Genomic DNA, 27,549 nt, shown 5'->3' with positions numbered 1-27,549 from the left:
CACCACCGATAGCAAGAGCGAAGACGACGAGGATCAACAGTTGGCAGAGCAACAAGTACTTTTAAAACAATTCTGGAGAATATTCAACATCAAGAAAGCTATGAACTTCTTGGTGGAGGCATGGGATCAGCTGTCTGTAGCAACTGTTCGTCACGCATGGAGACATGTGTTGCAAGGCATTCCGGCCGTTAGGCAGAGTCAATCTGTGACTGGTGAGGTTCAGACTGTTGCAGTAGCAATGGACTTTGCCAGAGAAGCTGCGCAGAGTGTTACAGCTGCAGGCTTCTCCGAGACCACCAACGACGACATCCTGGAGGTGATAAGGGATCCTGATGTGACTACCGACGAGATGGTAGATGATGATGACGTCAGTGAAGAGGCAGGTGGTGCGTCATCCCAAGAAGAACAACACTTATCCCATAGTAATGTTAGGGGTGCCATCGAGTGTATCGAGAAAGTCAAGCTCCTCCTTTCCGACGACCCTGACGCAAACAGGTATGAAATCTTCACAACCCAGCTGTTGCAGACTATGGAGCCCTACATCAAGGTGTATCACGACAACATCAACACCAGCCGTCAGCAAAGCATAACAGATTTCTTCGCCCGCAACCCACCACAGCCAGCCCAAGACAGAGGTAGAGACAGTGATGATGACTTTGAGGGATTTGTCAGGGAGGCCCTGACAAGTGTTGATGACAGTGATGGTGACTCACCTGAGGGCCAGTAGCCTGCCCTCTGCCTCGGAACCAGCCTCCATTCCCGTACGCCGATCCATCTCTTCTACTAACGTAAGTGTTAACCCCAACCTTTATTTTTCCTAACCTAACCTCTTCTATATTACTTGTTTGTTCATACCATCATAAAGTTAAGATAATATTTTTACTACAACATAGTTGTGGGTCGTCAAAAAGTGGAGTTTGGAGGTCGGCCCGGTCTCTATTGGAATTAATCCCATATGTTATGTTGTTCACTTTACGCGTTTCTCACTTTCCGCGGTACCCTGTGGGTTGAATTAACCGCATAAAGTGAGGGTTGACTGTGTGTGTATATATATATATAGGTTAAGTTAGGAAAAATAAAGGTTAGGTTAGGAAAACTAAAAGTTAGGTGTAACACTTACGTTAGTAGAAGACACACACACTGCGCAACCTTACAGCGCGGCTTGCCCAGGCGGAGGGAGGCGGGAGGGAGGGAGGGAGGAGGAGGGAGAGGCGAGAGCAGGCAGGCAGGCGGGTGGCGCGAATCTAAAAATAGCATCTCGAGCCGGACACTCTGCGCGTATACGTGGAAAAAGCCCGCGTTAAGTGAAAGTTCGGCTCTGGCGAGGCACTGCGTATACATGAAATCGCGTTAAGTGAAACCGCGTTAAGCGGGGTATTACTGTACATACATACATACATACATACAGTATTACCCCGCTTTACGCGGTTTCACTTAACGCGATTTCTCATATACGCGGTGCCTCGCCAGAACCGAACTTTCACTTAACGCTGTTCATCTACTCATATACGCCGTGAAGTATTATATTTTTTTCTTTTTTATTTAGCTCATAAAATTCATACAAATTACCCGGCCAGAATATAATTTACATTGCTGGAATTCTTACAATTTGATGATCATTTTGAATATAAACATCATAGATTTTGCATGACATACAAATTTTAGATATAATGTTTACTCTGAGTAAATACGTTATCTTTTGTGCAAAATATATGAAATTTCTATTCAAAATATTCCTGGTCTTACAAGGAATCCAGCAATGTCAATTATATTATCCTAACTTTAGTTTGAGGTATTATTTATTAAAATCTAGTGGTTTTCCCCCAAAAATTTCTCAGAGAGGGAAGAGCCAGCAGTGTAGTGTGAGAAGAGGGGGAGGGAGTTGAGTCCATTATTTGAATGGACATTAACTTGGCGACTGTATTTCTCTATTTCTCTTAAGTATTAATTGTGTGCATGTACCATCATAAAATTAAGATGTTATTTTTACTAGAACATAGGTATTGTGTCGGAAAAAGTAGAGTTTGGGGGCCGGCCAGTCTCTATTGGAATTAATCCCATATGTTCTGTTGTTCACTTAACGCGGTCTTCACTTAACTTCACTTAACACGGTACCCTGTGGGTTCAATTGACCGCGTAAAGCGGGGTACAACTGTATGTATGTATGTATGTGTGTGTGTATATATATGTGTATATATATATATATATATATATATATATATATATATATATATATATATATATATATATATATATATATATATATATATATATATATATATATATATATATATACAGTATATATATATATATGCTGATAACCACAAGGAAAGAAGAAAACACGAAGTTCCCAAGCGCTTTCGTGTAATTCACATCTTCAGGGGTGCGTACAGACTAGAGAGAGTAATACAAATCAAGGTGTATATATACAGAGGAGGGTGAGACCAGGTCCACAATGGTCAGGTATTAGGTAATGATCCTACTAATCTTTAAATAGCACACAACGGTTGGTGGTCAGGTCAGATGGTCAAGTGACCCGGCCTTTTCACCTGATCACAAATCTTCTTAATTACAAAATTGTCCAGCTTGTACATGCCGTTACTCAAATTCATGTTGAATGCTTCGGTATGTTTAATAAGACTAGATTCTATGATGTTCCTACTATCAATTGAATTACATGGTAATATTGAGGAGGCATTATCCCAGTCAATGCAATGGTTGTTATCCCTCAAATGAACAAACAGAGCATTGGATTCCTGGCCTGTCCTAACACTATATTTATGTTGTTTAAGTCTAGTTACAAGATCTTTACCTGTCTGGCCTAAGTAAAACATATTACATTCCTTGCAAGGAACTTTATAAATGCAACCAATTGTGTTGTTGGGGGAGTTCTTGATTAACATTTGTTTAACAGTGCATGAGTTTTTAAATGCCACATTGACGTTCCAGGTTTTTAGTTGTAAAGGTCTTCTCTTCCACCCCACTGCCTTCTCTTCTCCCTTCTCCTCCACCCCCACTTCTAATTCCCACCATCATCATCATCAACCAGGAGCCTTCTACATGCATACCTCAAAGTAAGTGTACTTTACTGCATTTATTTTAAGTTTGTATGTAATTTTCGGTGAGCTGGAACCAATTACCCAAAATCCCATTGAAACAATGGTATCGGTAACAAAATTTTTGGTTAACGAACGACCTTCTGTAACGAATTATGTTCATTAACCGAGGAACCACTGTATACAGGGATCAGCCCACCCGAGCACAGGTCACTGACTCACACTGGGGCCTGAGGGGCTAAAATATAATAATTATAATAATAATAATAATAATTATAATAATAGAAATAATAATAATAATTCATGGGTCTAGGTCGTGTTTCTCACTTTTGATCTTGTTTTCATTCTTGTATTTCTTTATTATTAATATTATTATTACAGTACAGGTTGTACCTCTCTAGTCCGGCATTCTGTGGTCCGGAAACTCCCGTGGTCCGGAACGATTTTAGTTTGTCCAATAGGTAGATAGGCAGTTTTTTTTTTACTTCTCTGAATTATTATTATTATTACAGGAGTATTAAATTTTTGCCCCTCAGGCCCCAATGTGGGTCAGTGACCTATGCCCGGGTGGGCTAATCCCCTTAAAACAAAAAACAAAAAAGCCCCGGGAAATTAAGATTTGTTTACATACGGCAGTTCGGCTGCACTCAATCTCTCTCTCTGCTTGTCTATCCCAGCCGTTACCAACACCTCTTCCCTCCCAGACCAGATATCCCTCCTCCTAGTCACAGGCCTGGCATTTGACATTATTAGGGACCTGCCACTCTTTGCCATAAACAGATAAAATGTACCGGGAACTTTCCCCCCACACACTCATCATTCTCTCACTTTATGTAACTTGACAGAACCTATGACCCTTCAGGCTTTTACGCCCTTAATGTACGAGTCATAAAGGCAAGTATGAACTTTTCATACTTCCCTGTTGGGCGCTGTAAACGCTTCTGCGCTTCACGTTGCACAGGATGTAAGGGGGTGCCCAATAAACTAGCCCCCTCGGGGGCAAATCTGAAATCTGAATCTGCTTGTCTATACAGAGTACAACATTTAACCCTTCAATATATATGAGCAGTAAATAAGTGTTGCTTTCATATTCTTATGTAGAGTAATGATGATATATTTTCACATGTGCACACTTACATACGAGCAGTCTCACTTTTTTTTTACCATTAATGGTTAGCTACTTATATTGTTCCATTTATTAACATTAAATAAAATTACAGGTACTTTAAGCAACCATATTCATTTTTTACATTAATTTTACTACAGCTACAATCAGGGTCTTATTTTCTTCAGTTTTATATGTAGAACCAATCAGTCACTGGTTTCGTAAGCTTTAACATAAACAATGCCGGCAGCCGTCTCGTCTCCTCTAATATTCCACGTATTATTAATAAATTGTATTGTTAATTTTGCACACACGTACATTAATTCAATAAAAACAAATTCAGAAACATTAATTAAAATATATATGAACAGTAAATTAGTGTTGCTTTCATATTCTTATGTAAAGTAATGATGATATGTTTTCAAGTGTGAGCATGCACACTTACATATGCGATCTCTCTTTTTTCTTTACCATTATCGTTAGCTACTTCTATTGTTCCATTTATTAACATTAAATAACATTACTTAAAACAACCATATTAATTTTACTACAGCTACAACCAAGGTCTTATTTTCTTCAGTTTTATATGTAGAACCAGTCAGTCACTGGTTTTGTAATCAACAAAAACAATGCTGTGTCATTTCCTCGCGTGTTTTAATTTCTATGTATTATTAATGAATTTTATTGCTCATTTTGCACACATAAACATTAATTCAATAAAAAAGACATTCAGTAATAAACAATAATGAATCTTTTGTACATAAGAGAAATGACGCTGTTTACACGATTATGCACGTCGTCTGCACGTTGGCGGGCCGTTCAAACCCGTCGAAATTCAAGTTTCCGCCGTCAAAATTTTTATTTGTTTATTTTTTTGTGTTCCAATAAAATACGTTAAGAATTAAAAACTCGCGGAATTTGAGACGCTACTATACGACATTTAACCCTTCAATATGTCTTCAAAGAGACCATGACGCAGAGAAAGTGGTGCTAGTGCTTCCAGGCATAAGCACAAGTCACTATCTATCCAGGAAAAGGGTGAATTTCCATGGTCCGGCACCGGTCAGGTCCCGAGGTTGCCGGACTAGAGAGGTACAACCTGTATTATTGTTATTATTATTAATTTCATTATTATTATTTTATTATTATTACTATTATTGTTATCATTATTTTATTTTATTTTTCGTATATTTTTTATAAATTTTATTTACTATGAATAATTATTATTATTCATAGTAAATAAAATATTATTATTATTATTATTACATTTTCGCCTCCCAGGCCCCAATGTGGGTCAGTGACCTGCGCCCGGGTGGGCTGATCCCTATATATTTAAAAAAATAAATAAAATAAAATAAAATAAAAAATAAAAATAAATATATAAATAAAAAAATTTGCTCCACACAAACTTTCGGGTTTCATTGGTTTTCGTTTTTAGGAATTTCGGATAAAGGGTTGTCAACCTTAAATATTAATAAAATACAGTGGTCCCTCAGTTAACGAACACAATTCATTCCAGAGGGTCGTTCGTTAACCGAAAATTTCGTTAACCGAATCCATTGTTTCATGGGATTTTGGGTAATTGGTTCCAGCTCACCGAAAATTACATACAAACCAAAAATAAATGCAGTAAAGTACACTTACTTTGAGGTGTGTATGTAGAAGTTTCCTGGTTGATGATGATGGAAATTAGAAGTGGAGGTGAGGAAAGGGAAGAAGAGAAGGAAGTGGGGATGGGGGAGAAATCACCTTTCAGGGGACCCATGCTTGATGCCGTCATTTCACCAATAAAATTTTAAGTTCAACAGGTGTAATTCTAGATTATTTTATTTAAATCAACACTGCACTGCGCGATATATTATCAATACGTTAACTAAATTTCAGAATGACCAATAATTTTAATGTAAAAATGCAAAAATATTCAAGACACCAACAAAATAGATGCTCACTCCACTGTCAACAAAGCCCAAATTACGCCTGGTGGCTGAGTCCGGCGTCTGATGGGCGCACAAAAAAATAGTTCCCTGTACTGCATATTAGGGTGTGACCGTTACCCTCCAAAAATAAAAAAATGGTTCTACAATGCTGTTCAAAGTTTTAGTGTTGTGTATTTATCTAGGAAACACCCCTGTAAATTTTCTTGGAGATCGGTGAATGTTTGAGCTAGCACCGTGGGCTTTACAAAATAACAAGGAATATTATTATCTAATGAACAAATTTAGTGGAATTTCTTTTATTAGACTTATAAGATATACTAACACCAAGCAAATGATCGATCACATCAATCTTAATACCCAGTAAACAATATTACAGATTAGTACAAAATACAATAATCCCAATAATTGCATTTCTAGGTTCAAGACCCATTTCTCTCAACTGGCGTACAATGAAAAAAAGAAATACTACTACCCCGCAATGCCTGGTGTGTTTGAGGAGCGCCAGCAGGAGATGGCTGACTTCTTCGTGAATCTCTAGCCCAACCATTTACACGTGGCGACTACAAGGAGCTGGTAGAGCTTTGTCTGCTGCTTGTAACTAAAGGATCCGAGCCAGTGAACTTCACGATGGTCTACCCCGGCGCACTTCACAAAGCAAGGTGGATGGCTAAACTGCTCTATACCCTCAAGATTGTTCTTTTGTCAGGCCAGATCAAAGAGCAGTTTCCCAAAGCCGAGGTTGTGACTAAAAGTCAAATCAGCAAGTTAGAACGGTTTGCTGTGTTCACAGTCGCTGTTTATGTCCCATGGTGGATTGTTTGCCCCATTCCAGCAAGTGCGCCACTGAATGACTTGAATTTGGTCGAAACCTTGGCTGAATTTGCCCCATATGACGCCACAATAGTTGACAAAGCACGTGTGGCACTTGGTACCTAACTGAGGAGTTGGCCCCACTGGCTTTGTTCTCGTCCCAAGTACAAGAAAGGACAAAAGAGGAGATGAGGAAGGCCCTTCTTTGCCATGAAGGCTAAATCATTGGGCTATGGAAAGCCATATCTTCCCCCTGTCCCAGAAAGTGGCACTGCCCTGGTGGACCTAATTGGGCCTGACTCAAGCCGGTTCTTCACCATTTTAGGCATGCCCTATCAGTTTCTCCACAGTCCAGCCAGTGAATGGGTGGATCATGACGACTACCTGAACATGAAACGGGTTGTGGACAAGCTTCAGGTCGTCAATGAGGCTGCAGAGCGTGGTGTAAAACTTTGCCATGACTTTCTTAATGTTGCCAGAGATGAGGAGCGCTTTCAAGAAGTCCTTCAAGTAGTTGAAAATGACAAACTCCATGTTCCTAATCCGCACAAACTATCATGTTTCCGAACAGAAATCATGGTTTCTTGCTCTAGAGAAATAATACCTTGTGAATATATGATAAAACCCCTTAATGTACCATGAGAGAATAAGAATGATTAACTTTTTTGTGTTAGTGATAACAGCTTTTAATTAAGACAGGCAAATGATTTGTGTTAATATCCCTTATGATGATTGTGTAATCTTATATATAGGCGCATATGCTATTTTTCAAATTGCTGGTGCTCACTCAAATATGCATGAATCTTCAAAAAATTGCACGTGGGTATTTTTTATGTCAATATGCAACACCAAAATTTTAAACAGCATTGTAGGACAAAGTTGGGGCAACTGTCACACCCTACTGCATATACAGTAGAAGTCCAAAAATCCGGACTGCTTGGGGATTGGGTCGGTCCGGATTTTCGGATTTTCCGGATTCTCAGGCAGTACTTTTAAAATTCAAATTTAAGGAGGAATAAAGAAGAGAAGAACAGGTACATTTTGATAGTTTATTCATTAGCAAATATAGCATGCTTCAGTTATCAAAACGAGCAGTTTTAATGAAAAAGCTGTGAATTCTAGAATTTTATTCTTTGCCTTTTTTATATCACAAATTGTAGACTTTCCAATGTCATATGTTTCCATTAGAACCGCATTGCTCACAACACGTTCTAGTTTCTTAATTATTTCAGGTTTGTCACTCAATTTCAATGTGTTCTTCTTTCTCTTCACACAACGAAGTTTATCTACTTTAGGAGCCATTATTATGGGCTTGTACAGTACTCTGTAAATGGAAAGAGTAGGACTCAAAATATTGTTATCTTACAATGGTATTCTATTCATACTGTGCTCGATATAATGCATTCACGGAAATGTAATATTTTTGCGGAACGTACGTATTACAGTGGAAAGTGGGATAAAATTGTGACGTAAACAATGACTTTCGCTTTCTTTCGTTCAAAAGAGGTTGCCGTAATCGCTTTTCAAATGGTTTTCAGTTCAAAAACTGTTGTATTACAATAATATTCTATCCTAATTGACTTGAATAAATACTACGATACCATATTTCTGAATATGTTCATTAAAATCCATCAAAATCATTTTCCTTGTCATCGTCTGCAGCACCAAACAACTTCTCCCAGTCCTCTCCTTGAACAGGGCTAGAGGGTACGTGTTTTTCGAATCGTTTTCAGTTAAAAAACTATTACATCACACGTATATTTTACCTAAACTGCGCCTGAATGAATATATTCTCGGAAATAAATAGTAGTTTTGCTGAAACGTGACGTATTTCAATGTAAAATAGGATAAAATACATGACGAAAACAAAAGACTTTACCTAAACTTCCGATGTTCTTGAGATGTTACTCGTTTTTTTTAATAGTTTCGGTTAAAATTCTCTTATATTACAATGATATTCTATTCATATTGTGCTTGATATAATACATTCACGGAAATGTAATATTTTTGCTGAAATTACGTACGTATTACAGTGGAAAGTGGGATAAAATCGTGACGAAAACTGACTTTCACTTTCGTTCAAAAGATGTTACCGTAATCGCTTTTCGAATGGTTTAGTTAAAAAACTGTTGTATTACAATAATATTCCCTCCTAATTGACTTGAATAAATACTTGAATGGAAATATGCAATATTTTTGTTGAAACTACCCGCGTTTCAGTGTAAAGTGTCGTAATAATAAATGGTAAACAATTTGCCTTCGGCACTCGTGTTTCAGGCACGGCGAGCCTCAGTTTATAAGACGTAGAGCGTTTTTACTGAAGGTTTTGTTGTTCCATTACCCTCAAAAACATGGGTCGAACTATAAACGAGGAATATCATAAATTAACGATTTCTTGGTCAAAAAATCAGGGTCGACCTATAAACGAGGGGGGGCTATAGACAAGTATATACGGTATGTTGTCACAGTTTGATTGCTCGTTTTAAAGTGGCGACCACATGGTCGCTTGTTGTCGCTGTGCAGCTGTGGCGCTCACGCATGCGCACATAGACACAATAGCCCGCTAAAAAAAAAAAAAAATAGTTTTTGAAAAGTCCGGATTCTCGGGTGGATCGGATTTCTGGCATCCGGATTTTTGGACTTTTACTGTATTATCAAAATGTAAATAAATTTTAAAATGACTTATAATTTTAATATAAAATATGCAAAAATATTAAAGAGCACAACTTTCTTGATATTTACTCCACTGGAAACGAATGTAAACATAGAACAGATTACTGTATTGGCAGACTAGCCCATCAGCTGATCAGCTGTTGCTCACAACAAAACGTGTTTGTCGTAAGGATTTCGTTAATCAAAGTTTTGTTCGTTAACCGAATTGAAAATCCTTATGGGAGGTAATTCGTTTACCGAAATTTTGTTAATTGAACCGTTCGTTAACCGAAGGACCACTGTAGTTGACAGGATGGACAATATCTTGTCAGGTAATGGGAACAAACCCATTATCTGCCTTAGTGCAGGAGACAATGATATTGGCCAGTGTTGGAATGAGGAGTTTCTTGATAAGTTCAGGAGAGCTATAGAAAGTATTAGGGTGAAGGGAGGGATCCCTATCATATGTGGGGTCCTGCCTAGGAGAGTTGGCAATGAATGGTTGTCAAGGGCAGTTGGTGTCAATGGCCGTCTTGACAGATATTGCAAGTCAATATCAGTCCCATTCATTGACAACTGGGACAACTTTTACGACAGAAGGGACCTTTATGCTAGGGATGGGGTGCATTTGTCTAGGGATGGGGTGGCAACCCTAGCTGGCTCTCTCGAGAGGGCAGCCAGGGATATCAAAGTCTTTAAACTGCTAGAAGAGCATATGAGCATGGGGGTGGAGGAGACAGCAGTGGGAGCGGGTAAGCAAAGTGAAAGGTTACAGAGAAATAGTACTAGGAACGATGACAAAACTAAATTAGGCAGGGAGTTAAAACCTAAACGCGACAAAGAGAGGACTCAGATCACGACTAACTTAAATGTCTACTACGTAAACAGTAGAAGCATGCGAAACAAAATGGATGAAATCAGGACATTGGTATGTACCGAAAAATCGATATAATAGCATTCACCGAAACATGGATAAACCTAGACTCACGTGAGTTACCTGTCGAATACCAAATTGCAAGTTACAAATCATTCCAAACCGATAGGCAGATTAGGAAAGGAGGCGGAGTAGCAATCTAAGTCAGGGATAATCTGGAGTGTGAAATAAATAAGGAAATAAAAACAGGAGAATACAGAAACAATTTGGATAGAATTAATCGATGGTAGGGAAAAATTAATCACAGGAGTAATATATAGACCTAATCTTGATTGAGTTAATGAGAGATTTATTTGGGATGAAATGCGCAGGGCTTTCATACATAGCAAAGTCTGTATAGTAGGCGACTTTGACTTTAGCCAAATAGATTGGATTGACCTTACGGGTAACTCAGAATCAGAGGATTTTCTTGAAACAATCCAGGACGGTTTCCTTAGCCAACATACGTATAACCGAACTTACTCGGGGTAATAGTATACTCAATTTAGTTCTTTCAAACAGAGAAAACCTCATTAGTAATGTCGAGGTAGGGAACAAACTTGCCAACAGCGATCACAAAGAAATAAGATTTAAATTAGAATTTCAGGGCAGCCGCAAGGAAAATTCCACTGAAGTCCCAGATTTCAGAAGGGCAAATTTTGATAGTTTGAAGAGGCAGCTGAGAGAAGGGGTACCACGCTTGGGGGTAAATTACATGACCTCACATGATGTGACCTCACACAATGTACCCATAGAGGGCGACCTCACCTGACAGTTGAAGATGACCTGATAACATCCGAGCTGGACGAGTTACACAACAATTTAAATACTGTAATGAGTTACTTAGTGCACAAAGGCAGAACATACCATACAGAAAACTCAGATCAAACAACAATGACCCTAAATGGATAAATAATTATTTAAAGAATATTTTTGGACAAAGGAAGGCAATAGGTAGGACAATAAATCGTGGTGAAGTTTACCTCCGAGATTATTATAAGGTATTAGCCGGTAGGGTTAAGACCAAGATAAGAAAAGCAAAGAGGAATAATGAATTGAAGGCAGCAAGGGAGGCGAAGTCAAACCCCAAGGTATTCTATCAAATGTATCAAACTAAAACACGAGAAAAGATTGGACCAATAAAGTAAGATACCGGCGAGCTAACTGATAACGACGGAGAAATGAGCAAAAATCTGAATAAATATTTTTCAATAGTTTTCACCACCGAAAATTTAAACATGATACCCGAGGCACTGACTCTACACAAAGATAGAGATAGTAGTGACTAGTAACTATGTTAGAAAGCAAATAGTCAAACTAAAGCCTAATAAGTAACCAGGTCCCGATGAGATATTTGCCAGAGTATTAAACGAATGTAAGGAAGAGCTTAGTATGCCCTTAGCAAAGTTGTTTAACATGTCCTTAAAAACGGGTGTAGTACCAGAATCCTGGAGGATAGCAAATGTAATACCGATTTTCAGGAAGGGAGATAGATCACTATCCTGTAACTACCGTCCAATCAGTCTAACATCCATTGTAAGCAAATTACTGGAAGCAATCATTTTAAACTCTGTATTTGAAATCACCTGGGGAAGCACAAGTTGATCAATGATTCCCAACATGGCTTCACAAGCGGGCGTTCATGTCTAACTAATCTATTAACCTTCTTTTCAGCTGTTTTCGAATCAGTGGACAAGGGGCACAATTATGATGTGGTACATCTCAACTTTAGCAAAGCCTTCGACAGAGTCCCCCAAGAAAGACTAATAAGAAAAGTGGAGGCTCATGGCATTAAAGGAGATATGGATTAGGGCGTGGTTTCAGGACAGGAAACAGCGAGTGAGCATTAACAGCACTAAATCCGATCGGAGCAACGTCACTAGTGGAGTTCCCCAAGGCTCAGTACTTGAACCATTATTATTTATTATATACATAAAAGACATAGATATCGGCATAGACAGCAACATAAGTCAATTTGCTGATGACACTAAAATAGGGCGTGTAATTAAATCTGACGAGGACTCCGCAAAACTACAGGAAGATCTAAACAAATTTTTTGAATGGTCTGATAAATGGCAGATGGAATTCAATGTGGACAAATGTAAAGTACTCAGTATAGATGTAAACAGGGAAACCAGATACCAGATGAACAACAATGTTATAGAGAAATCCAACAGAGAGATTTAGGAGTAATAAGTAGGAATCTTAAGCCAAGTAAACAATACTATTTGCTCGAAACAAAGCTAATAAAGTACTTGGGTTAATACAAAGGAGTGATAGTTACAAGACTAGCAAGGTCATCCTTAAACTATATCTTGCGCTTGTGAGACCTCATATGGATTACGCAGTTCAATTCTGGTCACTGTATTACAGAATGGATATAGAATCCTTGGAAAGAATTCAGAGGAGAATGACAAGACTACAGTAATCCCAGGCATTAGGAACCTTGAGTACAGAGACAGGTTAAAGCATCTTAATTTGCACTCCCTCGAGAGATGTAGAGTGAGGGGCGATATGATAAGAGGTTTATAAGTGAAGTCAGGACTAAACAAAGGTACTCAAACTATCCAACCAGGAGCGAACTCGTAACAATGGTTTTAAATTAGACAAATTTAGATTTAGGCACGAAGCAGGTAAACATTGGTTTGGAAATAGAGTAGTGGACGAGTGAAACAAGTTACCAAATATCATCATTAACTCGAAGACGCTGGATAGCTTCAAACATAGGTTGGATGGATATATGAGCAATAGGGGTTGGGTCTAAATGGGACTGCCCAGTATGGGCCAATAGGCCCGGTGCAGTTTCCTCCATTCTTATGTTCTTATGTTTATCCTTGCATTAGATATCTAACCTAACCTGGCCATTGAACTAAGGAAGGTAAAATGGTCAATTTAGGATAGTAGCCAAGTTTCGGTTAGGTTATGGCGGTTAGCACCAGAAATAAAGGTCAGATTCGTTCGAATCACAAGAACCATATGAAAAACTTATTTTTTTATGGAAAATTATAAACCTCGCTAATATCATAAATTGACTGGTAAAATTATAGTTCGGTCATCCCTGTATTCGGATATCCAAACCCCCCTATAATTCACTGGATGACTGAAATGATAATCATACCCCCAGGAACTATATCTAACTTAACTGGACCCCCCCCCCCTTCTCTCTGGTGGGGACTTTGCCCAGGATGACCAAAATTAAAATACTGTAATACCCGGCAAAATCCCAAAGGATAATATGGCACGGATAATCACGAGATGGTATTTTTTCGTATTAACACCGAACTCATGCACAACAATACTAATGGCCCTACCACTTGCCTTATGCAATTCTAAGCTACTTTTCTTCTATAAACATCCATCAGAAATTACTCATCGTAATACAGCTACTCCTCAACTTACAACCTTCTCGACTTACGACCACCCGGACATATGACCGCCCCAGTCGTACAAATTTTTTTTTCAAATTACGTATTTTCGAGTCCCAGCGTTAGTGATCGCGCTGTGTACTGACAAAATTTTCATTTGTAATTCCCTTTAAAATGGCTGGCATGCTTGAAAGTGAGAGTTGTGTGGTGCTGAGAAGAAAAAGACACCCATTTTAGAATTTTTATGTATTATCTCCGCATTTACGGCTCACGACCAATTTGACTTACAACCTGGATTTGGGTCCCTATCCCTGTCCTAAGTCGAGGAGTGGCCGTATTGATTTTTTAAAGTACTGTAACTATTTTGGTCGGTCACCAAAGCGCAAAGGTGGGCAGTTGCGCCACAAAAAGTTGCGGTGCAACTTGTGCCGCTACTTTCTTGGTTGCGCGTGCAGTTGCACCGCACATGTTTCCAGAGAGTTGCAGAATTGGTTGCAGCACAACTTTTACAAGCATTTTCAAGCACAAGCACAAATCAAAAATTTTTTGGCAATAATTTTGAAAATTGGAATACAACCGTATAAACAAACGGGCATCCCTAGAGCCGCGCATTACGAAAATTTATGTTTCTGACGGAATGATTCAGTGTACACATGATACAGGTCGGGCAGCCCGTTTCTGAACTGTAAACCAGATGAGACCCCCCCCCCTCTAGAAACTAAGAGTTAATGTGAAAGATGAAATCTGGCAACTACAATGAGGGAAGGGGAGGGAGGAATGATTCATATCATAACCAGTCAGTAGCACTGCAGTTAAGGCGTCAGTTTCTTGTTGTTTTGTTTCTTGTTATTACTAGTATTATGGATCGTTTTGTGACAAAGAGGAACGAGAAGGAGTCTGTGGCCGGCAGCAGTGATCCTGCCGCTGCCGACCAGGACATGGAAGTTGAAGTGACCGAGACTGTTGAGAGCCAGTCCACTGAGACCGAGGCCAGTGGCAGTGAGGCATTTTTTGTAATTTTGTAATAAAATATTGATACAGTGGGGTATGCTATAACGAATCTAAATGGTTCTAGAACCTTGTTCGTTATAGCATTCGTTCGTTATAGGATTAATCCGTTCAAGGCCCCCAAATACAACCACTTAACACTGAAAAATATAATATAAAATTGTAAAAATTGTAAAAAAGTGCATAAATATGCATCTAAACCCCTGAAATAAAGAATATCATTAATATTTGTAATAAAAAAACAATAAATTAGAAAAAAAAAAAAAAATTAAATAATGTTCGTTGTAGGAGTTTCGTTCGTAATAGCATTCTCAATTTTATAGGTAAAACCGTTCGTTATAGGAATATTCGTAGTAGGATCCGTTCGTTATAGCATACCCCACTGTATTAACTTTTTGTATCAATTATATTTTGTTTTACTTGTAAATAGGCAATTTTTTATATTTTAGTACTTGTTTATTTATTTTTTAAATTGTGCGTTGTGGTTGTGCTTGCAGCGAAACTTTTTGAAAATGGTTGCGGTGAAACTATTTCAGCAGAGTTGCGGTTGCGGGGCAAAAAAAAAAGTTGCATGTGCCCACCTTTGCCAAAGCGTGGGGGGGCATAGCAAATGCGTTGGCAGGTGCATTGTGGGAGAGCTGCAGCCAATGAATTAAGATCATTAAAACTCATCCAATCATCTACCTTGAGGGAAAACCCAGCAGATTTGATTTTGAAAAGTCAGTCCTTGGCCAACCATGCCTCTGTGTGTACAATGAAAGACAAAAGTCGTGTCGTGAAATTTGGTGAAAACATATGCCGAAGGGCAAATACTTTTTGTGCGATCTGCCTTGTGCTAGGGCTCTCATAATGTTTCACGAGTTATATTTAATCGTCGGACAAACCGCAACACGACTTTTGTCTTTGATTGTACACTGCAACTGGAAGTATTTTGCTGCTATTTTCGAGTTCTATGAGAATAACAACAGGGCTTTAGACTTTTTTTGTGAGCACTGTGTTTTGCCCAGGTCTCCTCCCAAGTGCCCAATGCATAATAAAGACCTTATTTATAAAAACATTTATTTTTTTAAAGCAATTATTTTGGAAGATGACCTAGTGCAACAGCAACCTCCTATCCCTGCCTCTGAAGACGAACACGATCCTCAACTTTAGCCCAGGCCTTCATCAGAGTAAACAGTTGGCAGAACAATGGTTAATTCTCTGTTAAGTTTGGTTAGGTTTGATGGGGTTGTGCCTATTTCGTCACCAACCCATTCCGTCACCACATTTTTTACCCGTTTCGTCACCACTGTTTTTACCCGTTTCGTCACCGCGTTCATTCCCATCACCATTTCAAGGGCAATACATTCCAGAAAATTCTTACATAATTAATACGTCAATAGTATATACAGTACACGAAAATTTCACTAAATTTGACAAAATAACTGTTGCTTGGGATAGAAAATTCTGTAATCAAAACACCTAGTTTACAAAATTGTATTACGAAATTATGCGGCATAACAAAACATTGGATCTTGCAAGCATCTCAAGAAGACAATTTATTAAAGACGAAAATAAAAAATAAAAACGTTATTACTCATGCAAGCGTCTCACTTAAACAATTTATTAAAGACTAAAACAAAACAAAAATAAAAACACTGTTAATATGCCTGCAATAATCTCTCTTAAACAATATGTGAAAGACTAAAATAAAAAAATAAAAACATTGTTATTACCGATGCAAGCTTGGAAGAAGAGAATTTTTTTTTAGGAAATTAGAAGTGGTGATATATTTTTCTTCATATTCTTCCCACAGCTTCCAGAGACGGACTTGTTTGTCACGATTTGCTCTTCTTGTGCTCAGCAACTAGTTGCAATTGCAAATCAACCAATGAGGCTTCTCTGTGAAGAAGAGGGGCAAGGAGGTATAGGGCGAGATTGTTCTTTGCTGCTCGGTGGTTTATGCACTGGTGCCAAATCACTTTCATTTGTTCTGTATTTTGTTTGTTTACCAATGTTTTAATTGTTTTCTTTATTAAATAATTCATATTTATGTATTACACAATAAGTGTAGCATAATAACTTACAATTTGTCACTCTAATACCAGCACACTAACGGTATGATAGTGGTAACAAAACGGATTTGATATTGGTAATGAAATGGGTTTTTTGGTGACGAACCGGGTTGGTGATGAAATGGGGTGTAGCCATCCCCGTCACCACTGATTGGCATGTTAGCTGCTTGGACAGTTATGGACTGTTGGCAAGTACGGTACTGGTTCCAGAATGTATCTATAACTGTGCTAGTGTTGGTCAAATCTCGTCATAATTTTGTAAAATAACTGTAAAGGCAATAAATATTAGGAGGTGCACGAATTTATCAACAATACCAATTTAAATCCTGAACACTCATCAAACGTTCACCTTGTGAGCACTTTGTTAAACTAGACTTGGCAATTCTCACTGAAACATATGCAACTGTCCCACACATTTTAACTTTCAGGTCATTTTATACAGTGTGTTTGGTAAAGGTGAAGACAATGGCTACCACCAGGAGGAGTTTCTTGAATTTCTTGTTTGTTGCCATTCTTGTTGTTTTGACGTTTTTAAGTTTCTTACAGGAAACGACAACTTTCTAATATGATTTTAACAATTTTTTGGGAATTTTTTAAGTACTCTATCCCATGATCATAAATTCCTTGCTAGTGAGCAAGGCATGAAGGATGAGGGAAATTATGGGGTAAAAACATGGCATTAATATTAAGTCTCAAGGTGCATTTGCAAGGCCACAAATCATTTTCATACCTTTAAAGAGTCCAGCAGCACAATTTCCCTGCCTCCACCATTGTTCATTGTTGTAAACCTGTATAAATTTTGCACCATTAATCCTGATCCTTTAAATTAAATAAATACGCATCTTTACTAAATTTACATTACGTTAATACTGGTCTAATGTTCTTTTGTTTAGTTATTAAATGCATTTAGCCTTCTTTTCATATCATCTATATACAGTACAACCAATAAATGATGTGTGTCTTATTTTTACTTTTTCAGGATCTTTTAAGAGTTTAGACTGATTCCATTCTCTTTTAATTGTTTTGAATACCGTTAACAGTCGTCAAAATTCTCCATTGCTTGTCTCTCCTCACATTTATACGTACTGTATCCCCCAAAGGAGGTGTACAGGGGGTGTATATCACTTGAAACACTGTCTCTTGAATGTCATGGAGAAGTGCCAAGGTTGTGATTATTCATATCGTGATTTATTAAACCTAGTTCTTGATGAATCTCGCTTGATATCTTTCAATTGTGACCATGGATTAATTAAGAACACTTACAAATGTTCAAAATGCGGAAGACTTCCATATTACGGACAACAACAACTTTCAATATACTGTAGTACACCATCCAACGATTATGTCGGTCAATTTTTACTTATGCACACCGGTCTTTGCGTTTCTCCTTCATAAATCATCACGCACACGCGTTCCCATACACGTCACACAGCCAATCAAAAGCATTTTTTTTTTGCAGCCAATTAAAATGATTTGGGGTTTAATTCGCTGTATTTTTGGCCCAATCAAATTCGAGTTTTATTTTGGGTCTCATATTTCAAAATTAAATTTCATTTCCGACCAAGGAAGTCTACGATGGGTGTCACTTCAATTATATGGTGCTGATTGTGAGTTTTGGGGAAAAAAGAAGAAACTACAGCATTTTTTCAATCGCATGGCATTCTTCCAACCTCAGTAAAGTGTCCTAAGTGCAAGACTGCCCGCCTATACCCCCCCATTAAGTGAGAATCAACGTCAGCAACCAGGCCAATAAGGTAAAAAATAGGCGATTCCATCATATGGTGAGTCAGTTGGGTTAAGTTTGGTTTTTGTTTTTCTAGTGTTTTTTGGTGTATTTTTTATTCGCTTAGCCATTTTTTTTCGAAAACATCCAATGAAAAAAATTTGATTAAAAAAAAAACAGCTAATTTCTGCCAGAAATGAAGGTCATATTCGATCTAAACACACACAAATACATTAGAGAAATATGTTTTTGACTTTCTAACAGGGTGTGGTGTGCAAGTGCAAATTTTCCAATAAAATATCAACCAACCAAACCTAACCTAACACTATTTTTCTGATGAAACTCTGCAATTGACGTAAAAAAAAATCTCTATTACAATGTCGGCACAAATATTTCCACCTGTTCAGCCATATCTGGTTATTCTGGTAGTGAAAAATTAAATCTCCACTCCCGACGTACCGACGCATTGTTCATTGGCTAAGACAAAAAACTCTTGCCCAATTATAAGTCTCCTATTGCTATAACCAATAAGAAACTCCCACACCAACCTCCGCACATGTGCTGTCGATGCTTAAGAAGCCAACACGGAGGGAAGGAGCACTGCGTGATGGGTGGTTAGACCTTCTCTGTGAGACGTAAACAACAAATGGCAACAATTGTGACTGACCAAATCTAATAATATTGAAAAATTAATATCTCGGTTACCCTTAATTTCCGGCTGAAATATCACAGAAGAAAGGGGGTCTTAGAATTGTCTAAACATCACGAAAAACACATTAATAACAGCAAGAGAAAGACCGGTGCATAACTAAAATTTCACCATTATGTTCACAGATGCCTGATGTATATTAACTCAATATTAAGGAAAGTTGTTTAAGATTTTCATTTTTGTGTTTAATATCATGTTATTAGCAATACATTAAAAAAATACATTTAAAAATTTGGCACAGAACCTAATAGAACCTGATCTAACAAACCCTGAATGTTAGGTTCTATTAGGTTAACAAAACCTGGGTGGTCAGGTTGTATTAGGTTCTATGAATTGTCGTTTCCATTTTTTTTAATACAGTTATCATGATATTCGTGTGTAGAAAAAATTCAACCAATTCGGATAATTCCATCTGGTGGTGGCCATTGTCTACACCTTTACCATGTCTTTTAGATGTGTTGGCTTCATTATATTAGTAACGTGACTGAAGCAAGCACAATGTTGTAGATGAATAAATTGTAATCAAGCCTTTGCCTTTAACTTCCCGCTCCTTGCAGCTCCCCCACACTTGACAACCTCACCTAACATGACACCAAATTTACTTTGATTATATCTCAAAATAATAGGTGTCAACAAATCCTTCTCAAAGGTACGCTATGTGAGTACAATTTTAAATATCGATAATAACTATGCCAATTACTTTAGTGCTTTCTGAATGAAAACACATGAAATCCATCAGCAATCGCAGATGCCCCTACCGACCCACATCACCGGTCTCGAATATTCTTAAGTTTCCACGTTTGCAGGCATAAAATAAAAATTTTATGACTTCAATTTTCTTCTTAAATACCTTAAGTTACTAAGAGTTGTGAATTCATTGTCAAAATGTACTTTCTTACCTGTAATCTTGACGTCTTATTTCCCTGATTCACGTAACATCTGTAAAGTCACTGACCATCTTTAGTACTGCGCATAGCAGCTGTTCGTTTCACCACCCTCCTTTTTTCATTCAATTGTTTTTATCAAATATTTCTAGTGTTTTTGTCTTATATAATATTTTAAATCTTTAATAATAATTACATACTTGACAATTAAGACTAAAAATAATATATTTGTTATGATTATTTTGATAAATAAAAATATGTTTGCACCTTTGGGGAGTGTGTCTACTGGGGAGAACATCATACACACAGTGAGAGGAGTTCCTGGCACTCATTACTAACTTCAATACAGTTTACTTGCATTACTGCGGTTAACATAAACATTAGTGTACTGTACTTGAAAATATCTTTCTCGTCGGTTAAAATAGAAAACACTTGCAGTTTTCACTAAGAAAATTAAGTTGTAATTTAGATTCGTTTATTCAATTTGTATTGTTATAAATAGGGGAATTAGAGATGCTCCTGCAGGGTTATGAGATATTGGTTCACACTTAGGATGGGATGGAGAATAGGGTTGCCATATCTGAACATTCAAAAAAGAGGACGCTCCTGAAGACATCCCCCCCGCCCGGCACACACAGGCTAATATACAACATAGTACTGTGGGGTACGAGATGTTTGTGTTCACACTCAGGATGGGTTGGAGAAAGAAAACTCACTATATGCTCTCTGTATACATGTTGTATTGGATGTACAATGCAGCTTGGTGCTGGGAAGGCAGCATGGTTACAAGCGTGATGCAGAGAGAGCTGGTTGGTGAGGGTGCTCAGAGGAGGACCAGCTTGTGGGTCGCCATGCTCGCCGGCGGGAGCGAGGACCGCCAGGCAGGCGTAGGAGGAGGTGGTGTTGCTGGCTGGTTGGTGTAGGTAAAAAAAGAGAGAGATCACCACGAGGTCAGGTCTTAAATAGCGAGGGGTAGGCGTGGCTTAGTAGTTGACCTCCGTGATGTATGGCGGCGCTGGTTGACCCAGACCACGAGGCATACACTGGGGAATTCGCGGGATCGGCTACTCAGCGACAAAGCGTTTGTAGGGGAGAAATCCACTACAGTACATGGTATAGAAATCTTAAAAAAAAATACCTTTGCTTAAGGCTGAACATCTTCATTCCCTTAGCTGCAGTTTTCTTACCCCACTGCGTGTGTGACTTGGTGTGCCTATGCATACTTTTCTGTAGATCGGATCTTTTTCAGTATTGGTTGATTGCTCTTTAGAAAGGTATAGAAGTTACTGCAAGGCGTTTCTCGGAAGTTGTACTGTACGTTCAGAATGCCTTTCATTGTTTCAACACTCAATTTGTTCCTTTCCTTTGTCCATTGACTTTGCATCAGTGAAAAAACTCTTTCTACATTTGCATTGTGCGATGATATAGCAAAGAAGAATTGTGCAATTCTTAGCAATTCTGAGAGGCGTTCAATGTTCTTTGATTTTTCAAAGTATCTGGTCCACTTTTTATGTGTTGGCAGATTACTAAATTCTTCATCACTCTTGTAATTTTCCACAAACTGCTTCAGGTTACTAACTTGGTTAAAACACTTCATCAACTTCTACCCCCTTATCAATCAAATATTTGACAGCTAAGTTGACAACACCGTACAGGTGTACAAGTGACTTATTAGCTGACGAAAACTGAATGAGATCTCTACAGTTTCCACCTTCTGTCCCTCTCTCTCTCTCTCTCTCTCTCGTCATTACAGTTTCATGTTTTTTTTTCCGTGGAGAAAATGATGGAAGCTGAAATTCCGAACTTTTGAAGAATTTTAAAAATTCCTTCCGGACGAAGATTTCCAGACCTAAATGGAGGACATGTCCGGGAAAATACGGACATATGGCAAGCCTAATGGAGAAAGGAAACCCACAATGTGTTTTCTGTATCCATATTGTATTGAATGTACAATGCAGCTTGTTGCTGGCTAGGCAGCATGGTTACAAGCGTTGAGTAGAGAGAGCTGGTTGGTGAGGGTGCCCAGGGGAGGGCACCAGCTTGAGGGACGCCAAGGTCGCCAGCGGGAGCGGGAGCCGCCAGGCTGGAGCGGAGGAGGAAGTGTTGCTTGTTGGTGGCAGTAGGTAGAAAGAGGGTGGTCACAGCGGGGTGAGGTCTTATAAGTCGGGGGTACGCGTGGGTTAATAGTTGACCCCCGCTCCGTCAGGTGGCGCTGGAGGCGTAAGCTGGGGAATTCGAAAAGGGTCGGCTACACAGCAACAAATGGCGTTTATAGGAGAGGAATCCACTACCATACTCCCCTTCCCCTCCGGGCATGGCGGGAGGCTGGAGGTTGGCAGGGTTGCGTGCCACGTGTGAGGCAGAACGGGCGGTGCATGCCACATGTGAGACATAACAGCGAGGGCGTGGATGAGCCGGCCGCTAAGGGGGACAGCTCTGTCTAGATACAGAGATCTGTGGGAGAAAAGAGGAAGAAGGAGGGTTGTGGAGGCGATGAATGTTGTACTTCCCTCGCGGCAGGTACAGAGTCCTCAGATACGCCTGCTGGGGTGTGTGGGTCTTGGTCAGGAGCAGGGGCTGCATCAGGAAGAGGGTCAGGGGGTACTGCTGGGCCGGGGCGGCGTCTGAGGCAGGACGGGTGTGTTAGGGTCGGTAGGACGTGGTGCTTAGGGCAGGAAGAGGAGCGGCTGTCTGCTTAGAGTAGCAGAGCTGCTCTAGGGTGTCTAACCTACGGTGTAGAGACAGTAGTTGTAGAGCCGATGAGAGCTGCCTCTGCGTGAGTAAGCCAGTCTTCCATGTTGCTTGAAGACTGGGAGAGTGATCAGTTTCTCTTCCATCCTGTGTGAGTGCGAATCTCCGGGGGTCACCTTGTAGGGTTATGAGATATTAGTTCACATTCAGGATGGGATGGAGAAAGGAAACTCACAATGTGTTTTCTGTATCCATATTGGATTGGATGTACAATGCAGCTTGTTGCTGGGTAGGCAGCATGGTTACAAGCGTTGAGTAGAGAGAGCTGGTTGGTTAGGGTGCCCAGAGGAGGGCACGCAGCTTGAGGGACGCCAAGGATCGCCGGCGGGAGTGGGAGCCTCCAGGCTGGAGCGGAGGAGGAGGTGTTGCTTGCTGGTGGCAGTAGGTAGAAAGAGGGTGGTCACAGCGGGGTGAGGTCTTATATGGCAGGGATAGGCGTGGGTTAATAGTTGACCCCCGCTCCGTCAGGTGGCGCTGGAGGCATAGGCTGGGGAAATCGAAAAGGGTCGGCTACACAGTGACAAACAGCGTTTGTAGGGGAGGAATCCACTACACTGACTTTCGGAAATGTGATAAGCTATCTTGAAATATATTGATACAGGGATTTTCATTCAACTCTACAAATCATTCACCCCCTTTCACTTGAACTACTGGAGACAATAACTACAAAACAAACCAGAAAAAGTTCAGCAGAGGATATTAATAATTTTTTACCAGTCGGCGCCAGAATGTGGTTGTGATGATTTTCTTAATGGGTTACATGTATCATTTTAATTGCATTGTGAGTTTCTATTCTACCTCAATCCTGAGTGTTAGACATATTACATGTACGTACGTTGTGAGCCCATATAAAGAGAATTTGACAACCTGCCACATACCGTACGCTACAATGTACCGGAATTGTTTACAGTGTGAACTTATCGATCTGGTTTGGGATTTGAATTTACCAAAAGAGTCTGCTGAACTTTTAGAATCTAGGTTGAAATCAGAGAAGTTATTGAGCAAAGGGACATATTTTCATGGTATGAGCAACGTGAACAAGAACTAGTTAAATTTTTTTCACAGGACGGCTCCTTGGTTTATTGTAATAATGTGTCTGCTTTAATTAACTATTTTGGCATAACCTACACAGTTACTGATTGGAGTTCATTGTTTTTCAAAAACAAGTCTCAAAGGAGTTTTACTTCATAAGAACATAAGAAAATAAGAAGTCTGCAATAGGCCTGTGCATAGTAGCTCCTGTTGAGAGTTACTACCACTCTCTATCATCCATGAATCTATCTCGCCAACTTTTAAAACTTTCCAGCGTTCCAGCGCTTTCTACAAAGTTGCTAAGCTTGTTCCACTCGTCGACCACCCAATTTGTGAACCAGTTCTGTCTTATCTTCTTCTTAAACCTAAACTTATCAATTAAAATCCTTTGCTACGAGTCTATCCTGCTCTGATATTATAAGAACTTTATCTATATCTCCTTTATTGATTCCTTTCACCCACTTAAATACTTCTGTCACATCTCCCCGCACTCTTCGTCTTTCTAGAGAATGCAAGTTTAGTTTCTTCAATCTATCTTGATATGGAAGGTTTCTAAGTCGGAATCATTTTGTCATCCATCGCTGCACCGACTCCAGTGAATTGATATCCATTCTATAATAAGGGCACCAGAACTGAACAGCATTATCGAGGTACGGCCTGACTAGCGCAAGATGTAGTTGCAATATGACCTCTGAACTCTTAATACTTATATGAGGGCCTGAGCTGCCACCATTTTATAAGGCCTGTGTGTCAGTAACAATTCCTTTTACTCTCATACTTATTACCATTGGTAGCGTGTGAGGAGAGGCTCGTGGGTAGATGTAATGATAATATCAAGTAATAGGGAAGAAATAACGGTAAATACTGTAGGTAAATAATAGACACAATATACAAATACAAAATTTATTTAAACATTAATATGAAATTAGGAGAAAAGAATTTATATGTACCAACAGACGAAATCTAGTGCTAGGCCCTCAGGCTCAATATACTCACACCACTACTGGGTGGACATACTCAATAACACTTCCAACCCTACTGGGTGGACATACTCAATAACACATAACTCTTATAGTCACTTAGCACCATAAAGACCAGGGCAACTGCCACTGCAACACTCAGTCATCAGGAGTGATACTCAAGCAACAGCCATGGGGTCCAGCCACCATGGAGTACTCGACGAACTCTGAAGATCAGTGGATTAATCCCACACACAAATAGCCCTACTGAGTTAGACACTCATCCACCAATGATGGGGGCTGGTAGTGGTGTGTGGCTCGGTGATCGGGGTCACCTCGCCCAGGCGAGCGTTAGGGCCAGACAGAGCCAGCTATGGGGCCATAGGTAGTCTGAAGTGTCTGACGGCCGGGTCTCACGAGGTAACTGATCCTACTGGACCTCGGACATCTCCCCAGACATAGTGGATACAACATCCACGCTACGAACCTGCCTAGGCTGCGTTAGGACCTGTATGGGTGAAGGGACGGGCACTTACTAACGGTAGAAATGCCCGCGGCACCCACTCAAAAATAGGCCAGGAGTCCACCTACTTCTATTTCGATGAATTAATTTACTGTACACTCTGACGTTGAAACTGAGACTATGAACTCGGTTTCATTCCCTACTATTATCCTCACTAACAATGCTCTGACTCAGCTATCAAAAGCAAATTAAATTGATTACAAAGGGATGGATGGCAACAGGTCCCAACATACAGCGTCTGCTACAAAACCCGCGGATTATATTCAAAGTTCCTACAGAAAACGGGGACGTTTCCACTGGGGACTCCGAAGGTTTTGTGGACGTTTGGCGTAATATGAATCTTAAGGTTTTCAGGTTAGCCGTCATCACGATCATGACACTTACTTCTAGATATAAAACCTAATACTCTGTTTGCTTTATTTTGAACATTAATGCAATGTTTTCTAGTCCGTGGGTCGGGCTTAAAAGTACCCAAAGTCCCTTTCACAAGTCGACTTCTCATGTTGATGTTGTTAAGGCTGGAAATGTATTTTCATCAATTCCTGTGGCTCACTCTGTTCATATTAAGGAAACTTATGAAAATTTGCAGATACTTTTAGAGAAAGTTCATTACAAACATCATGGTTGGTTGGTTTGAGGAGATTTCAAAGTCAATGCCTTGTTGCTTGGTCAACAGAATGGATACATAAAAATGCCATGTTTTGTGCGAGTGGGACAACAGAGCAAGATTTGAACATTGGGACAAAAACACTGGCTACCTAGACAGGCTCTTGTGCCAGGTTCAAAAATATTTTACATGAACCATTGATTGACCCTAAGAAAGTGCTGTTGTCTCCTCTGCATATTAAATGGGGTCAATGAAACAATTTGTAAAAGCCCTAGATAAGGAAAGTGATTGTTTGAGGAACATATGCAAGGAACTTCCATCAGTTACATATGAAAAAATCAAAGCTGGCATTTTCGTGGGCCCTCAAATCCGAAAGTTAATGTTGGACCACCAATTTGAAGAATCGATGAACCAGTGTCAGAAAGAAGCATGGAATAGTATCAAGAATATTGTGTATAGTTTTTTAGGCAATAGAAAATATCTAAACTATCAACACAGTGTTGAAGGTATGTTGAATAACTTTAAAAACATGGGTTACAAAATGAGTGTAAAAGTGCATTTCTTATATTCCCATTTTGAGTATTTTCCTGAAAATTTAGGTAGTTTAGTGAAGAGCAAGGTGAAATATTTCACCAGGACATTAAGGAAATGGAAAAGAGGTATAAAGGAAGGTGGTGTAATGGATACTCTCTTGAAGGGACGGGCACTTACTAACGGTAGAAATGCCCGCGGCGCCCTCACTCAAAATAGGCCAGGGAGTCCACCTACTTCTATTCCGATTAATTATTTTACTGTACACTCTGACGTTGAAACTGAGACTATAAACTCAGTTTCATTCCCTACTATTATCTTCACTAACAATGCTCTGACTCAGCTATCAAAATTCAAAATTAAATTGATTACAAAGGGTTGGATGGCAACAGGTCCCAACATGCAGCGTCTGCTACGAAATCCGTGGATTATATTCAAAGTTCCCTACAAACAAAGACGGGGAAACAGAGAAAACGGGGGACGTTTCCACTGGGGGACTGAGAAGGTTTTGTGGACGTTTGAGCGTAATATGAATCCTTAAGGTTTTCAGGTTAGCCATTATCACGATCATGACAATATAGAGGAAACAAGCTCAACAAAAAATGTATCATGATAAGAGTTCCAGTGAAAGAGTGTTCAATGGTAAATGACAGGTGAGAGTTAGGAACATGGCTAAAGGTTATGGTACTGTACATGCAAAGTGGATAACTGGTGTCATTGACAAGGTATGTGGATCTAGGACATATTTAATGAAATGTGGTAACTCTTTGTGATATGTTCATGTGGATCACATCATTCAGGCACATGACGAGATGAATGTAGCACCAGGACATGATGATAAACTTGACACAGTTACAGATGATCATCATGATGATGATGATGTCAAAGATGATGTTTCCCAGCATCCACTCACTGTGTCAACTGACTGTA

At 39.3% G+C, this 27,549-nt stretch overlaps 1 protein-coding gene across 1 annotated transcript in view; it reads right to left on the bottom strand.

The window, feature by feature from the left end:
• The window catches only part of LOC121855285, a gene marked incomplete in the record, with an annotated part of 205,963 nt that extends 185,645 nt beyond the window's left edge, over positions 1-20,318 (bottom strand). Inside the window, 2 exon segments of the mRNA XM_042350203.1 lie at positions 17,631-17,688; positions 20,232-20,318.
• Positions 20,319-27,549: the final 7,231 nt, after the last annotated feature.

This window comes from Homarus americanus, unplaced genomic scaffold, assembly GCF_018991925.1.
Source record: "Homarus americanus isolate GMGI-L3 unplaced genomic scaffold, GMGI_Hamer_2.0 scaffold51859, whole genome shotgun sequence".
Classification (NCBI taxonomy): domain Eukaryota; kingdom Metazoa; phylum Arthropoda; class Malacostraca; order Decapoda; family Nephropidae; genus Homarus; species Homarus americanus.
This window is presented reverse-complemented; position numbering and strand designations above follow the sequence as displayed.